This window comes from Phascolarctos cinereus, unplaced genomic scaffold (genome assembly GCF_003287225.1).
Source record: "Phascolarctos cinereus isolate Bilbo 61053 unplaced genomic scaffold, phaCin_HiC Scaffold_1;HRSCAF=81, whole genome shotgun sequence".
Taxonomy (NCBI): Eukaryota; Metazoa; Chordata; class Mammalia; order Diprotodontia; family Phascolarctidae; genus Phascolarctos; species Phascolarctos cinereus.
In genome coordinates, this window is record NW_027555514.1 from 17019431 (window position 1) to 17030307 (window position 10877).

Genomic DNA, 10877 nt, shown 5'->3' on the forward strand with positions numbered 1-10877 from the left:
TCTGCACGCCTGCCAGTACAAAAGCCCGCCGCCCACCCACGCCGGCCGTTCTGGGTCCCCCGCCTTTCCCTGGCCGCCCGCGGATCCCCCCTTGGTCTTAAGAGCTGCGTCTAGTTCGTTATTCCTAGGCTTCTGGAAGGAGCGCGGCTTAGCAGGTTCTGCTCGCGGACCCCGCAGCCCGCCGGTGGAAAGGCCCCTTTGTAATTGGCTACAATGTAGCCTTGGGACTGGAGGCCGTCTGGAGGCGCTCGCGAGACGGGCGCGGAGGCGGGCGGCCAGCGCCCCAACTCTCCCTAGGGAACACTACTATGGGAGTCATCGCTTGGAGTGTAAGAAAACCGTGATTGAGACGCCCAATTCTAGCATCAACCACTTTTCACTTTTATGTGTTTCTGTTTTTCCATTTCAATATCGATCTGCACATTAGAACACATAATGCACACATACGTAAAGCCCTAACCCCTGTTTAGAGAACGCATCCTTCGGAACCTTGGACCTCAGATACAGACTGGCACCTCAGGTCTAATTCGCAATGCACTGATGGGGCATGCAGTGCTAGAACCAAGGATGGCAGGCTGTACCTAGGGTTCACACTGGTGGTCGTGAAAGTAGGCCCCTTCTCTCCGTGTACACAGCTTCCCCCTTAGTTCTGACCCTCATCCCCTCTCACCTAGATTGTTGCAACAGTCTCCCTGACAACTACAATTCATGATCTTCATACAGCTGCCAAAATGGCTTTCACAAAATAGACGTCTGAGCACGGCACCTCGCGGGTTCTACAAACTCTTAGGCATCCCTAGTGCCCCAGGATCCGATATCATTTCATCATTATCTCATCCTTTTCTAATCTCTTTTTCTGTGTACGTTTTTATAGTGTACATAACTATTGGTATGAAAGCAAAGGCGTGTAATTTAAAGTAAATAGATAAACTTATACTGGAAGTGCATATCCAGAAATTTTTGATAGGCATGTGATCAAAAAGATTTGGAGGCCACTACCCATCTTTGCACTTATAAAGTATATGCTGTACATCAAGTTGGGTTTTTTTTTGGGGGGGAGGGCGTCAGGACCTGTGATTGAATTGATAAGAGGAGTCCCAGTGAAGGAATTTCCTGTACCAATGAAGATAGCACCAGCTCTAGAGCTTCACAGTTTTGGGGAATTATCTGAGGCACTTGAAGGGTTAAATGAGGGCTTGGGTCACACAGCAATATATGCCTAAATGGCAAAGGGGGGAGACTTGAACCCAGGTCTTCCTGACTCCCAAACTGGCTTTCTTGGGAACACACACACACACACACACACACACACAGAATATTGCTGGTACAGTCGTAAATAATGTACAACTCCTAATTCTAAAACTTAACATCTGGTCCCACTCCTCTTATTTTTCAGATGAGGAAACTGAAGAAAGCCAGAGAAGTGATTTGTTCAAGTTTATAAAGGCAAATAAGGGGTAGAGATAGGATGCAACGCCATTGCTCTTACCATTTTCCTACTTGAGATCAGTTACCGTGGGCAAAGGTCATTTGACTTCCATGAACTCTGTTTTCTCATCAGCAACATGGGGACAGTAATATTTGCATTATCTGCCTTTCAGGGCTGTAGTAAGTAAACCATAGATAGCTAATATGTCTGTGTCTATAGCTATACACACATACCACATATATAGCACATATGGTAATTACATATATGATCTGTGTCTGTACATATACCGTAGCAAATACATGTGTGTATGTGTACATATATTTGTTCACATGTGGTCTCTGAACATACTAATGTTGTGATCACCAGTATGCCATTAGATGTCTCACTGGCCCAGGCAAATATCTAAGGCTATAAATCATATATAGTTGCTAATGTGGGAGATTCTGTGGCCCAGTGGATATGGCACTGAACCTGGAATCAAAGCTGAGTTCACATTGGGCCTCAGACACTTGCTAGCTGTGTGACCCTGGCCAAGTCACTCAACCTTTGTTTGCCTCAGTTTCCTCACCTGTAAAAGTGCTGTAGAATTGTGCCATAGCATTGTGAGCTCATCATTATTAATACTAGTAGCTATGATATTTATATTTGTTATTAATAAATACTTGTTGGTTGACTGACTGATTAATAGGTGCCCCAAAGGTCCCTTGCAGTTTTCAGTCTGTGATCTTTGATCCCTCTAATTCCAGATTTTTAGGAACTTATGAGGGGGAGGGGCTGGCCAATTGGGAGTTTTCTTCAGGCACAGCGCCCACGCAAGTTTCTAGTGCAGTGGCTGCACACCATCCCTTTCCCACACAAAGGCATACGCTCACATACCTGCAAACGAAAACACGTACGAGTCATGTTTTTGTAAATTGCACCATCCCATCGAGTCCAGTGGGAGCTAGTTAGCTAATGAAGTTTTTATTGGAATGCTTTTGTAAAATGAAACATCCTCTTGTAAAATGAATCGTCTCCTTTTTATTTATCTTTTGGGTGAACCCAGGTTTTTCATAGATCGGGTTTGTTTATAGTGAGGTAGTCCAGGATCCAATTAGCACACAGCCTATGTGTTCTCCCAAATGTCCCTCTCTCCTCAAAGAGAGACATGGGAATAGGGGAATAGATGCAGGAGGCCACCAGTGGGCACTCGCCTCTGTGGGGCATCTCTTTCCATTCAGCCAGAGCCCCCTTAGTCTCTGTATTGTACCCCAACAATGCTCTGTGTTTTAATTTAAAATCTTTTAAAAAACTAAAGCAATTTCTGAAAAGTGCAAATTTAACCTGTGGTATTTAACATTTTGCCGTCACAGGCAGCCTCCACTCAAACGGGGTCCTTCTGCAAAACAGCAGGCGCCCAAAGGCCTTGTGTGGGCCAGACACAATCTGGGCCCCCGCCGCACAATGAATCGGGAAGGATTGGTGTAATTAATTGACCAGTCTTAACCTGTTATTGTGATGTAAGGAATTTGGAACTCATTCATTTGGGCTCTGACAGATTTCATATTAGAGCTGGCAAATAGGGATTGAGCCCCTTATTCTGGTAGCATCTGGAATTTCCATGACAGTGAGGCTTAGTGAGGGCGAGCTAAGGCTGCAGTCAGGGGGCAGGGCAGGATTCTGGGGGTGGGCGGAAGGAAGGACCAGGGGAGGACATCACCTTCCTGCACCAGGGGAAGGAACTTTCGCTCACCCAGCTGATATCTCTGTGGAGCACCGGCGTCGCCAGGTGAAAGAATACATTAATTGCAGTCGTGTGATCATAAGGCGATGTGGTTATGCAAGCACCTTGGGAGAAGGCAAAAGGAGGGAGGGATTGGTCCTGTTGGCAAAATGGAACTGTTTTATATGGACTCTGGATTTCTGGGGGTAGGGAGGGGAGAGGAAGAGAGAGAGAGAGAGGGGGAGAGAGAGAGAGAGAGAGAGAGAGAGAGAGAGAGAGAGAGAGAGAGAGAGAGAGAGAGAGAGAGAGAGAGAGAGAGAGAGAGTCAGAGTCTAAGAGTCTTAGCAGGGGAAAATGTGATTTCTTGTAATGCCATGTCCATAAATGAATAATTCATAATGGTGAAAGAGAGACTGGGCTCCTCTCAAGCACGTTGCCTGTCTCCTGGTCAGACCACACAAATCCCTGAAGTCACAGAATGAATACTTCGCCTGTAATCTGATCTGTCTTCTTTTCCACGTTGCATAATACTTAATGAATAAAAAAAAAATCATTGATGTCCAGCCTCTTTCTGATGATCTGAAAGTAGCAGAACAGTTTCATGGAACCACTTAACCTCTAGGGGCCTCAGTTTCCTTATCTGCAAAAGAAGGAGGCAGGACCAGATATCTCCCTTCCAGCTGTCAACCTATGATCTTTCATCTCCCCACCCCCATATTTTTGCTTTGATAATCGGCAAATTCCTGGATTCCTGCAGGTCCCAGAAATGAATCAAAATGGTTGGTTTGTATTTCTCAAGAACAGTCTTTTTCCTATTGAACTGTGTGATAAGATTAATCCAGCAGCTCCTCCATAGGGATCATTTATACGTGAAGATAAGCAGAGTCCCACACTGAAAACATTTTGCGTCTTTTCCCTGATAAAGAAGTCTGTAGTAACAAGTGCATTAGTCCAAAGGATTCAACTTTTACAGAGAAGCGAGGCCCCTGCTGTAGTTAACCAATATGTTGTTAATTCATCTATACTTCTCCAACAAGATTTATTGCTGACCTGCTGCTAAAATATGCTTTTAAGGTAAATGTCATGCTTTGAAAGAGGCAACAGAAAATGGACTCCAGCCTTTTACAACAAACACAGACACGGTTGCAGTGACAATCTGTCTCCAGCAAAAAGACTTCCAAGCCTGAGAATGGCTGACTTATTTTGAACATGACTGGATTAAACAAAATAATGAAAGACTCTGAATGTTAGTGCCTTCAAGCCTGGTCTAAGGGTTGATCCGAGGTTGAAATGCTGGGTCCAAATGTTTCTTTGCGGCTACTCAGTTGATGAGTCTCTTGTTTTGGGTCAAGTTAAATTAATGTATCAAGATAAACTCTGACCATTCACTTTAATATAATCATGTTGTCCTTCACACTGAAAGCAGAAGGAGAGTGAGGGGTTATTATGAGTGGAATCCTTAGGACCTATGAAGATAAACAATATCCATCAGAGGGGTCAACAGGGGAGGTGCTCTCTAATCTTAAGATAACTGGTGTAAACCATTGCAAGAACTGGGAATGGTGTCTATAAACACACTTCAAGTAAGGATAGATTGGCTAATCTTTCACCCAGGGCTAGTTTTTTTTTTTTAAAGGAATGGTATGTCATTTGAAAAATTCTAAAAGTGTCCAGTTGCTTACTCCTCAGAGTAAGAAGGATGCTTACCTGGGCTATAAATCACCTGCAGCATCATGGTGCCGGAGGAAGTGGGCAGAGCTGGAAGAGCTGGGCAGGATCTAGGCTGGGCCACTTTGGGTGAGTGTTTGGGTTCTGTTTCCTCATTTGTAAAGTGAAGGGTGGGATGAGATGGTTTTTCCAGCTCTAAATCTGTGACCCCACTTGAGTTTTCTTGGCAAAGACACTGGAGTGGTTTTCCATTTTCTTCTCCAGTTCATTTTACAGATGAGGAAACTGAGGCAAACAGGGTTAAGTGGCTTGTCCAAGGTCACACAGCTAGTAAATGTCTGGTGCTAGATTTGAACTCAGGTCTTTCTGACAGGGTTATCAAACGAATAAAGCTTTCCGCCAATCTTAAGGTATTCTGTAAGGATCAGGTCTATTATCACCAAGATCCATTTCACCTATAATATTCTATGATTTTGATATGGGCATCTGGTTCTCCATGGGAGGTGGAGGTTGCTTATTACAGTTCTTGAGGCAAACTTGAAGAACTGTTATTTCAGGGGTGCATGGTTATCAAAGGCCTCCAGAAACTTCCTCACTGGGGAAGAAATCCTTTGATTTGTAGGAATAGGAGAGGACTCCTAGTCACCTGTGGTCAGAGCTCAGAAACCCAGTTTCCCTAAGTCTAGGCGAATAAAGGCTGACAACTGAAGGCTTTGGTGGATGACAGGAGTCAGATCAGAGATGTATGTCTTCTTAGCCCTGGGCTCTATGGGCCAGCACTAGGTGATCCTAAGCGTCCTGAGTGTGAAGGCACATTTCTGGCTTGCCAATGAGCATTCCCTCTTCTCCTCCTCGTCCTCTTCCTCTTCTTCTCTTCTTCCTCCTCTATCCTGAGCTCCAGTGACCTAACAATGGAAAAACCAGATAGCTTCCAATTTAGAGGGCTGCAAATGCATGCTTTGACTGGAAATCACCTCTTAATTTGGTAGACAAGAGAATTTAAAAGAATATTTTGATGAAATGCTTAATCTGACTAGTCTCTGCTGGTTAGACACATATACATACATGTTCATGTAGTGTCCAAATATTTCCTCTGAGAGAGTAGATGTGCCTTTTTCTCCCATATAAGTACATTTCAGTAGATGTTTACTTACAGGGCTAATTGCATCTAAATCTTTTAGCACCTTGGTAGTATATTGTTGCTTTCAGCAAATGATTTTTTTTCTCCTCACCTCATTTAATTGTAGACCTCAAATTTCAAGGATCTATAAATTCATCAATATGTACACTCTTCTCACTTTAACGCTCCCTACCCCTTTAACTTAGCAGGCAATCTTTGGGAATTACTGTGAGTGAAAAAAAATCCCAGGGCTCTGTGGTCAAACTGGCGACTGAATTCAGGCCAGTCCTATCAAAGGCTGCCTGGCTGCTGCAGTTCATAGGAGAAAGGGCAGTTGGGAGTGATAGAGACTAATCTGCAGCAGCTCAGAATGACGTGCCAGCAGATGGTGGTAGAGAGGAGAGAACAGACCTGCAGAGGATCCTCCAGTGTGCAGACATAGCAGAGGAAGGAGCTTGTAGCAGGACATCCCTAGAGCAACATATTTAGGCTTCATGGGGAAGTAAATAGCAGGGCTTGGTACAGGTAGGCGTGCTTCCCTGGGACCAGGGGTGGCTCTAGCTTATATTCAGTCTCTCGCCTTCTGTGTTCCCAGCCCAAAAGGATGCAGTAGAAAGCAGACTGACTCTTGAGTCAGAGGTTCTGAGTTCAAACCCTACCTCAGACATTTGCTATGTGTGTGACCTTGGGAAATTTGGGTAACCTCTTTGGGCCTCCCTTTTCTCATCTATAAAATGAGAGGACTGTTCAAGAAGGCCTCAAAGTTCCCTTTTTAGCTCCAGATGTATGATTCTACGATCTTAGGAAGGCTCCTTAACACCCCTGCCTTAGTGATGCATATTCCTTGACCATGTATGTATTCTCTAGTAACCTGGGGAACAGCATATCACTGTGTCTATGGGAGGAAATTTTTCTTGTTATTTACTTTGCTATGCCGTTTACTCGTGTCATTTGCTTTGAAGTGGTGGGGCCTCTGGTTGGTCTGGTAAAAGAAACATCGGTGGGGGCCTGTGAACTATGGTTATAGTAGGTGGTGACTCAGAGCACGCCTTGAACCCTGTGTAGCTTTCAGGAAGCCCATGACTGCAGGGAGCTTGGGTTACAGTATATATTGATAATCTTAACAAACATAACTCCAAACATTTAAATAGTATTAAATGTTTGAGCATATCCAGGTTAAAAATAAAAGAAGGAAAGGAAGAGAGATACCAAAAGCTAGAAAAAGGTTTTTAGTATATTTTGGTTGGTTATTTATTTGGAGGAGACTGAAGCCATTCCTTCTTACTAATAGCCAGGCACTTGTTATAACTATAGGGGACAAGACTACATACCTTTTCTGCAGATTGAACCAGACCTAATTACCTGCCCCACCTCCTCCCGCCACCATGAGGCTCAAACTTATCTTTGAAGACTGTAAGAGAAAGAGATCCTACAACCATTCCAACTTTGGCAGTCCAGCCCAATGTTACACAATTTCTTGCTTTGGGGAAATTCTTCCTCATATTTAGTCTCACTTCTGGAAAATGAAAGGTTGGGCTACATGACCTTGAAGGTTCCATCTCAAAAATTCTTCTTCTGGATTCTTTCTCTAGTCCAAATCCGCACTGCTATAATTCAGTCTCACTTTTTGGCAAAGAAGAAAACTAGACACCATTTAAAAATATTTATTTTGATCCATGTTGTTCCTAAATTGGTCGCATTTCCTTTATGACCAAGATCATAGTCAATCTGTGTCTTTTTATCCTTTCTGGCTGTCATTCACGGCCTCCTACAAATCCTTCATAGTGGATAACGTCCTGGAGGCTTTTCCTCTAGACTCACTAACACTGTAAATAATAGTGTAATAAATAAACAAACAAACAAATAAGGTATAATTTATAATTTCCACAGAGCTTTAAGGTTTGCAAAGCACTATACGAATGTTATCTCACTGAACTGGGTAACAACCCTGGGAGGTAGGTGCTATTATTATTTCTCTTTTACAGCTAAGAAAACCAAGGCACACAGAAACGATTCTTGTTCAAGAAGTGATTTGCCCATTGTCACGCAGCTAGAAGTGTCTGAGGCCAGATTTGAACTCAGCAAGATGAGTCTTCCTGACTCCAAGCCCAGCACTCTGTGCACTATGGCGCCACCTAGCAGCCCATCGTGGCACCACCTAGATGCCATCAATGCCTTATTGGTAACACATTGCAGAATTTATCTTTCCATGGCTTTTTGGGTCATTTGCAGCTTTGATTCTTCTGAAATCCTGGTGCTTCTTGATTTGTTTGATATAGAAATATCCAGAAAACATTGGTTTTTAAAAAGATGGGTGGTGGTGAGCTGCTTCTGCCTACCTTCCCCGATGGGGCCCAGTCCACTCTCTTCCCATCCAGTTCTGAGCCTGATTCATTTATCTATTTACTTGAAAGCAAGAATTAACTTGTACCTCAGTCTTTCCATCTCAAGGATAACTTCTCCCAATTCCATTATCTAGTCTTCATAAGTCGAAGTTCAACCTTGAGAGAAATTATTATTTCTTTCTTATATTAATAACCAGTTAGTATGGGGGATCCAGGTTTTTTCCTTACTATTTCCTCATTTAGAAATAAACCCCTGTAGGTTATTCAGCCAGACCTTGTGAAGGACATTGGTGATAGATGAGATTGCTCAAATCCTTTGGGTATGTGCTTCTCACCTCACCCAACCAGAAGACCTTACAAGGAGAATCTAATCTAGGTGGAATTCTTACTGCATCATCACTCATTGTTTACTGACTTGGGGGAAGACAGATCCTTTTGTATAGATTGCCCAAGGAGAGAGTATTCTGGGTTAAGATGAGTCTCTCCTTGTCCATGACTCCAGAGTCAGTACCCAGCCTCTCCTTAGAACACACACCCACCTCTCATATTCTCTCATGAATTGTTAACCAATCAGAGTTGATTTCTGCCTGTTGGGAACACCCACTCTTCCAAGGGTATATAAGCATCAAGAAGCCTCCATGAGGGGTCTTTGGTTTATGAGACAAAGCCAAATGACCATCCCTTTATTAATTATTTGCTAGCCATAAGTAATAAAGTGAATAATTAACCAGAAATTATGTTTCTCAGATTTTTTATATGTCACAACCCTAAAATTCTCCATGAACACCTTGGGTGACCAAAGCCCTAAATTCAAATGAGACAATGTATATAAAGCACTTTGGAAAGCATTATATAAATCTGAGTTATTGATACTATTAAAAATAATAAAAATAACATTATTGTCATAGTGTCTTTAAATGGGTCTGACCAGTGTTTAGGAAAGCAAACAGCTAATTTCTTGGTCTCTTGAATGCTTCCCAAGTGTCTGTTCAGATGATTGCAGTCCAATATGACTTCTAAAGCCTTTTCAATTATTAATGAGGACTAGTGCTTATTGAACACCCACAGTGCCCTGGGCATGGGTGAGGCCATCGAGGAGTGAAGTGCTCCATGAAGGCAGCTGACAGTGCAGCTTCCAGAGCAAAGCAAAAAAAGAAAGAAAGAAAAAAAATTCAAATGAGGGTCTGACTGGCGTAGTTAATTAGAGGACAGGGCTGTGATTTTAAAAGAAGGCCAGTCCAAACTCTCCAAGAAGCAGAAGAAACTGTTTTTTTTTTCAAGAGTTAGAGGATGAGTCCTCAGGATAGATGCAGGAGCTGCAAATCATATAAACCAAGAAAGCTTATGGTCATTTCTTGGCAGGGGTAAGAACCATGTGGAAGAGGTGTTGGTGGCATCTTCTGGGGCCCAGCTGTAGAAGCTTTGACAGAAAGATGAAATGGTTTAATTTTTTTCTTAAATCAAATCTTATTTTTTTCGATTAACAAAAATCTCTCCCCCCCAACTCCTTCCCCTATTGGAAAAAAAAAATGAATAAAGAGAAACAAAACCCTAGTAACAAATATACACAGTCAAGCAAAAATTATTCCCACATTGGTCCTATCCAAAGCATAGCATCTCCATCTGCATCTTGAGTCCATCATCTCTCTCTTAGGAGGTGAGTTTGATGTAGAAGTGAGAACACTTTTTTCTGCTTACATAACAATGTTTGAGGTGCTGTATCCAGTATAGAAAGAATCAAAAATTAGGGGATAGGTCCAGGAATTTTATTTTTTACATATATCTTTATTTAGTTTGTTAAATATTTCACAATTGCATATAAAATTTTTTAACATTCTTTTTTTTAATTTGAATTTTAAATTCTCTCCCTGCCTCCCATTCCAATGGATTTTCTTTTAAAAATGTTTTCTTTATTCCTATGTTTTTTTCCCCCATCCTATTTACCAACATATCATCCCCTGCTTACCACTGAACTATTCCTTGTCCCAGGGAAAAAAAAAAAGATAAGTAAAACCGTTGGACAAAACAACAGCATCTGTTGGTCCAGTAATGTTCAATATCTACAGGCTGTCACCTCTTGACCAATAAAAATATATGTATTTCTTTAAGGTTTGCAAAGTGCTTTGCTTATATTATCTCCTTTTAACTTCACACTAAGCCTGAGGGGGGTGCTATTATTCCCCCCATTTTTAGGCAGCTAGATAGCGCAGTGGTTAGTGCTCTGGACTTGGAATTAGGAAGACCTGAGTTTCAATAGTGTCTCGGGACATCAGAACTGGGTCCCTTAATCTCTGCCTCAGTTTTCTCAATTGTAAAATGGGGATAAAAGCACCGCCTGCTTAAGGTTTTTGTAAGGATAAGATGAGATAATATTTGTAAGGCTCTCTGAAAACCTTAAAGCCCCACCTAAATGCTAGGTATTATTATTATTGATTATTATTTTACAGATCAAGAAACTGAGGCTGAGAGAGATTGAGGGACTTCATTAGCAGGATTCAAACCTGGCTCCTTCACCTGTTCTCTGGGACCAAGCAGCGTGATTGTCATGAATCTGAGCTCAGCGGCTTTTTAACCTTCTCTGTATGTGATTGCCATTCTTGCTTATCTTGTCCT